We start from the raw sequence: 6,970 nt of genomic DNA on the forward strand, positions 1-6,970 counted from the left end.
GCTCTTTGTGCCGCCGTCGGGGAAATGGGAGCAAGCGGCTCCTCTTTGCCGTCCGGCTGGGGCTGGGGCTGGGCGGCCCTTCTGCTGCCCCCCTGAAGGGCTTGTGGGGAAATCGAGTCACACAATCACAGAAACAGGAGGGTTGGAAGGGACCTTAGGAGGGCATCTAGTCCTACCCCTGCTCAGAGCAGGACCAGCACCACTAGATCATCCCAGACAAAGCTTTGTCTAGCCGGGTCTTGAAAACCTCCAAGGATGGAGATTGCACCGCCTGCCCGGGGAACCTGTTTTAGCAGTGCTTTACTAAAATTCTTCCCAATAGCTAACCTGAGCTTCCCTTGCTGCAACTGGAGACCCTTGCTCCTTGTTCTGTCATCTGCCAACACTGAGAACAGACCAGCTCCATCCTTCTCGGCACGAACAACACGTGCCCCCGGAGGCTGGCGGGGCACGGCGAGTGCCCGCAGGCGGTGGCAGCGGTGTGGTGGTGGCGAGCAGGGAGCCCCCGCAGGCAGTCACAGCGGTGGCGGTGGCGGAGCAGACGCCGCCAGCGATTGGGGACCACATGCAGACACCGCTGGCAGTGTCGGCAGCGAGGAGGAGGTGGCAAGCAGCAATCTGCAAGCGCTGCCGGCAGTGGTGGCAGCGCTTTTTGCAGGGAGTGCACCACCAATCTCAGGGGGTGCACATGCACTTGTGTGGATCCCCTCCATGTCACCAGTGCTGTTTGGGAGCCCCCTTCAGATAATTGAAGGCTGCTATTAAATCCCTTCTGGCTTCTCTTCTCCAGATTAAATAAGCCCAATTCCCTCAGCCTCTTCTTCATAAGCCATGGGCCCCAGCCCCAAACCATTTTTGTTGGCCAAAGCAGCTCTACGTTTCTTCTCCCCCCACCCAGGTAGCACTGACTCATAGGGCGCCTATACACGAGTGTGGAATTCCAGCTGTCCAAGCAGATTCGATGTCAAGTCTGCTGGAGCGTGGCAATTGTCCTGCTCCAGCACCCTCCTGTGTCTTGTGTAACAGTGTCCCTGCACTTAAAAATGGTGGCGGGGGCGCTGGACCTAAAGTTCATCACGCAAGCTTTAGTTCAAGCACCCCCATTGCCATGTTGAAATGGAGGGATGCTCATACAAGAGATGCAGCAGCATTTTAGAGTGGCTCTTGGAGCTGCTCTAATCAAAATGCTGCCCCTCCACCAACCCTGGAGCATGTGTGAAAGTGCCCATAAAGAAGCCGGGCTGGGTTTTTTTCTGCCTTTGTGTTTAACCTCCAAATCCATACAGGGTGCATCCCTGGCACTTCAACTCATAGACCACATCCGCGATGGTCACAGTCTTGCGCTCAGCATGCTCTGTGTAGGTGACAGTGTTGTAGATCCCATTCTCCAGAAGGATCTTGAGCACCCTGCTATCTCCTCATAGATGAGGCCAGGGATGCACTTTACACTGCCACAGCAGCACCTTCCTGTGGCGCTTGACACCACCTTTCCCCAGCCCCTTGCTTCCCTTGCCACAACCAGCCATGTTATTTCAGCTTTCACTCCAACCTCTGTGTATAGGGCTGGAAGGGACCTCCAGAGGTCATCTAGTCCAACCTCCCCCTGCCTGAGGCAGGATCAGCCCTCTCTAAACCATCCCATACAAATAAGGACAAGGTAGAACCATGGGTAAACGATGATTCATGACCAGGATGACTGTGAACTGGGTTGTCTTGAGATCTTCTCAAGGACGCAGTGGGGTGCTCTGCACTGTGAAGCAGGCAAACACTATTCACAAGATAAAGCTAAGGATTTCAAGAAGGAATCCACCATTGTGGTCTTCCCCGGTTCCTTGCAACAGATAAACTGCTCTGTTGTTTTTCTGGAGTCAAAAAAATAAAAGTGTGAAAACCAAGAACTGGCATTTTCTGAAAGGTGCCTTCAGTCTACGATTGCGAACCGCTAGCCTAGACCAGTAGCACTCAACCTTTTTCCCTGGCAGGCTGGATAGACAATGCCTAGTATGTCCGCAAGCCAGATCCTGCTGTTGGTCCCAATCTGACTCTCAGGGCAGGTGCATCAGGCACCATGTGGCAGTATGAAGGAGGATTGGTGGTGGTGGGGATGGGGGGACAGGAAGCAGCCCAGTACCACAGGGGGGAAGATGATGTGGCCCAGCCCCAAGCCAGTCCCATGGGGGGTGCAGAGGGAAGGGGGCACAGCCCACTCTCAACCTCACCCCAGCCCTGGCCCCAATACAGCCACAGGAGGAAGAGGGTATGGACCAGCTCCAACCAGCTGTGCGGAGTTTGGAAATTTGGCACAGGGAAGGGAGACCATATTAATAGCCACCGTTCCCCTACCACCAAATTTCCCATTCCTTGGGAGCCCCGCAGGCCAGATGAGATGGGTCCGGGAGCCATATTCGACCTAGGGTCCGGAGGTTGAGCACCCCCGGCCTAGACCCAACCATGAGACCCCCTCAGTGTTGATGTATGTATGACCTATTTGCAAAGGTAGAAGTTGAGAGATGTGGTATTTTGTGTCATGGTGCTCTGCATGGACTGCTCCCACTTTAATATTGTTTTACCAAAGTCTAAAGGGCATTTTGTTCCATTCTGCACTAGCTAAGTTAAACCGTGCAGCTGAGTTTGCCTAATGTCAAAAGTAAATTCCACATCTGGAAAGATAATGCTATTAATTTTACAAAGCATTTGACCCTTACAAATGTTCAAAGTACTAGCCTCCAGTGAATTCCCAGATTTTTTGCTTGGAAAAACAAACCTTTTAAGAGACCATAGACTTGTGCAAAATAAACAATATGCATTTGTTTTCCTTAAGTGTGCATTGTAGGTACTTCGAACAGCACACTTCATACCCTGGAGATATACACTGACTACTTCTCTCTGAAGTTAATGCAAGCAGAAAGGACCGACACAGCTCCCTGAGTACAAATTAGCATTTACAGGGTTTTGTTCATTTTATCATAGTAATTTGAGCCAGTAATTTTAATGAAATCTTTCTGCTATTTAAGTCAGAATAGGAGATTTTGCTTATGAATTTACCGCCATATTAGGAAAGGTATCCAATTAAAATACAATATCTAATTAAAATATCAATTATTTCTATTTTTGTTTGTGACAATATGTGAATATTCAGGGCATGGGAACAATAGGAGTTAAATCAAAACCTTAGATTTATTATTACTACTTACAAAAATATTACAGTATTACATATTGAATGGTCACAGCATAAGATATTTGTGTAGTTACATTTTGATTTTGATTATTTTTGGTAACTTGTTTTACTTAATGTTGAGGCTCTTCACAATAAGGTCCCAACCTTGCTGGGCATTGCAGACCTTAAAATTCATTAAAACAACAAATAAACAAAATCATGAAACCAATTTTAAGGCAATGTACTGTATTCCGATAAATTGACTGTGTTCACATTGTCAGAACTCTAATTTTATTAATTGGCTGTGGGGCCTGTTAACATTAGTATATTTAAGACTGTATCACTACCTCCATTATAAAAAGTATTTTTCAATGCTTTTTAACATAATTCTAGAAGTCCATTTACAAGATCTCTCCCTGGGATCTTTCATTAATAAATTTACCGTAGTTATGATTTTGACTCAGACTGGCCAGTCTTTTCACTACTCAGTGAGAAGATGGAGTTTTCTTCCTCTTGCATGCCTCTCCATGGCCACAATTACAGTCCTGGCTACCTCCTAATACCCCCTGGAGTTTAAGCAACCTGAAGGAGGCAGGGCCATACATGGATTTGTCTCCTCTTCCTGTCTGGGGACTACAAGAGATACTCCTTTCATGATGAAAAGTGAGTGGTATTGGGAACATTATGGAATAAAACCCAGACTACATACTTTGTTCCTATCGCGTATGTAGGTTTGTACCCACCATCCTAGCATGGGCCTGTACCTTAATTATACAATTATATAATTGAATAATTATAAATCATATGATTATACAATCTGGACCTGTTTATTCAGAGTCCTGATTATAGTTATGAATAGGTATCATTCTCTGATCTCAGTTACGGTGCTTGTATGTATTCATTGGCAACCATCAGCAGCAGCCCCTCGCAGTTGAGGATGATTGTCTTCCATGATTGCATTATCTGTGGGTCTGAAGATGGCTGATGAAGCCAATTTGGGATTGACAGTATCTGTTACAGTTTAGGCACATGTTTCTGCGCGGGGTGCACAGCTCTGGATCCTTGATTCAGTCTGCACCAGGGTGTTTCTGCCACTTCCCCTTTTCCATCTCTTGTCATCATCATTGTACAGACAACCAGGGACTCGCTGCTACTTTATGGCAGAAGAGGGCTAGGTAGAGCCCCAGGTGGAGAGAAGCTGTGAGGGAGAAAGCTGCAGGAGAGCTGGCCTGTGTAAACAGGAATTATAAGTGCTTACTACAGAGCTAGCTGTTTTTTCTTTTTGCTCAGATCTGATAGGTTCAGTGAAAGTAGCCTGTAAGGCAGTGTTTCTCAACCTTGTTAGACTCGAGACACCCCTGTCAGATTCAAGTCATCTCTCAGAAAGCTCTTAAAATAATAGAGCAATTGAAATCTCTGGATTTACCTTGGAAATTGCTTGAGTATTTACACATCTAACAGTGCTAATATTGCATGCCCCTCTCCCCTGTGCCCCCATCACTCTTGAAAATATCTTGTGGCACCCTGGTTGAGAATCACTGCTGGAAACTATGACAGACCATGGCTGGACCTGATGTCCTCTGGGACTTAAAGTACCTTTCTAGCAAGAACAGTTGTTAGACATGGTCCTGATTAGCATGCTTTGAATTCCAATATGGATACGGCTTCAAAATATGGCAGAAAGCTAGCTTTATGTAATCCTCACATAAGTATATGTCATTGTCTAAGGAGAAAGAAGTCTTTTCTATGTTACATTGGGGGATGGCTATTGTTAATTTCTCTTTGAAGGTTTTGAGCAGACACAAAACAGAAACCTGATGTAATATTTAGATGTTTAATTTATGTAAGTTGTCTTAAAGCAGCCTTTGTACACTAAACATTTTCAGATTCTGTTTTGTCTCTCACAAGTGATCTTTTAAATACCTTCTAACTTCTGAAATTCTAATCTATTTTTATTACTTTATCTTCACAGGATGTAAATTTGATATTTTTAAAAGATAACACTTACATTCTGAGTAAAATTGGTCAATTTCCAAGCAAACAGACATATTGAATGTGATCAGCATTAAAGATGAATTTGAATATTTGAAAGTCTCATTTTATATGAACCAAGGGTATAGCTATATGGCACAAGGCAGCACTGCTCTGACTGTACACCCTCATTCCTCGAACTGGAAGCACTATGGCAAATTAGCACATGCACAGTGCTAAATCAACAGGGCAATGCTGCTTCTAGTTTCGGAGCCGGTGGGTGTGGAGCTTGCAAGTCTCAAGCCCCATACTGTCCTGCACCACATAGACATAGCCCTAGCTTGCTTTACCTGAACATTCTCTAATGAGATTTCAGTGCTACATATATAGCGTTCAAATCAGAAATGCAAATAAATTCATGCCTATTCTAGTGCTGTTTGGTTTGCTTAGTGCATCTGGCAGTGCTCTCTGAATAGGAATTTGTCTCCTGCTCAACAAGAAAGGCCTCAGTCCTTCAGCTAGCAAAACCTCCTGCACTAGTATACAACAGAGGTCAATAGAGCTCCAAAGAGAGATGAGGTCCATTGCAGAACCAGGGACTCATTCAATCAGTTTTCTTTATTGTTTGTGTTTGAATCATTCCTACATCAGCAGAGGAGATGTAATCTTTACAACCTGGAAATTGTGGCTGTAAAACTGCAAGCAGTGGCAGGGGAACTCTGGAAGATACAACACCTAAAATTATTTTTAAACTCATTTTTTAAATTGACTATATTTCTTATTGATGACACCTCTTATTCCCCAACCTGTCTATAAGACAGGCTATAAAATCTCAAAAAGACTATTGGCTATAAAATCTTTTGAAAAACATTTCATAACATCATCAAGCTCCATCTAAATTGGGATTTGAAACAATGGTAACACATTTCCAGTACAAATTGTTTTATGCATGATTCTGGTAATGCTTTTTATTTTTTATTTTGAGCATATGCATGCCAACTGAAATAACATGTTGGAGTAATCTTGCAAAGTGCTAAATACAAACAACTCCAGTGGAAGTCAGTAGTTGTCACAGATAATTATCATCTCTGGAAATCAGGCCCTAAATGCTAATTTGTTGAAGTAAACCAAAAGTATCTAGTGTAGTTAATTTTTGTGCCTGATAATAGGAGATGGAACCTTTTTCTTACCTTCTTGGTAAAATCTGTTATAAAGAGAGCCTTGCTGCTAGTCATGTCCGTGATCTTTGCTTGTAGGAGATGTTTTTGAGAAGCCTCTAGATACAGTGTATGAACACCACATAAAGCCCCCCTTCTTTATTTCAAATTCCCCCTTAAAACTGATTTATTCTACAAGCTCCCTCAATGCTGATTGGTACATCTTTAGCAGTTCTAATGTCTACACTATGATTTCTAACTACATGGAAAATGCCTCCCTACAAGATTGTGTCTTCTCAGTGCTACCTGTAAGAGTGCTCAGCACCAAAAGTGGGGTTCAAGTTGTTCTTGCCCTTTGAATAGAATACAGACGTGGAACAACTCAGAGGTGGAAGCCTCCTCACTTTGTGCCTTCCTCCTCTGGATTTGGGCCAGGCATGATCACAATATGTAAATCTAGAGAAGATATTCATTCTACTACCCCAAGAGAACAAACCACCCAAAGGAGAAAGGGCGAAGCTGGGTCCTGCCCATCCCACTTCTATACTAGATTGCTGACCTAGTTTGCCAGGGGCAACAGAACTTTGCACCTTGCAAATTCCTACTGTGCCAGGGAACTAAAGAATTGTACCTCCTTAATGTGAGTGACTGGCCAAATGCCAGATTCTGGCCCATAACTGAGAAA

The 6,970-nt window shown here is 44.3% G+C and overlaps 1 pseudogene; it reads right to left on the minus strand.

Annotated features, from left to right (window-relative positions):
* Positions 1 to 1,180: 1,180 nt before the first annotated feature.
* LOC109299651 lies at positions 1,181 to 1,627 on the minus strand (annotated as a pseudogene).
* Positions 1,628 to 6,970: the final 5,343 nt, after the last annotated feature.

This window comes from Gavialis gangeticus, unplaced genomic scaffold, assembly GCF_001723915.1.
Source record: "Gavialis gangeticus isolate Ggan-Ray unplaced genomic scaffold, GavGan_comp1, whole genome shotgun sequence".
Lineage (NCBI taxonomy): Eukaryota > Metazoa > Chordata > Crocodylia > Gavialidae > Gavialis > Gavialis gangeticus.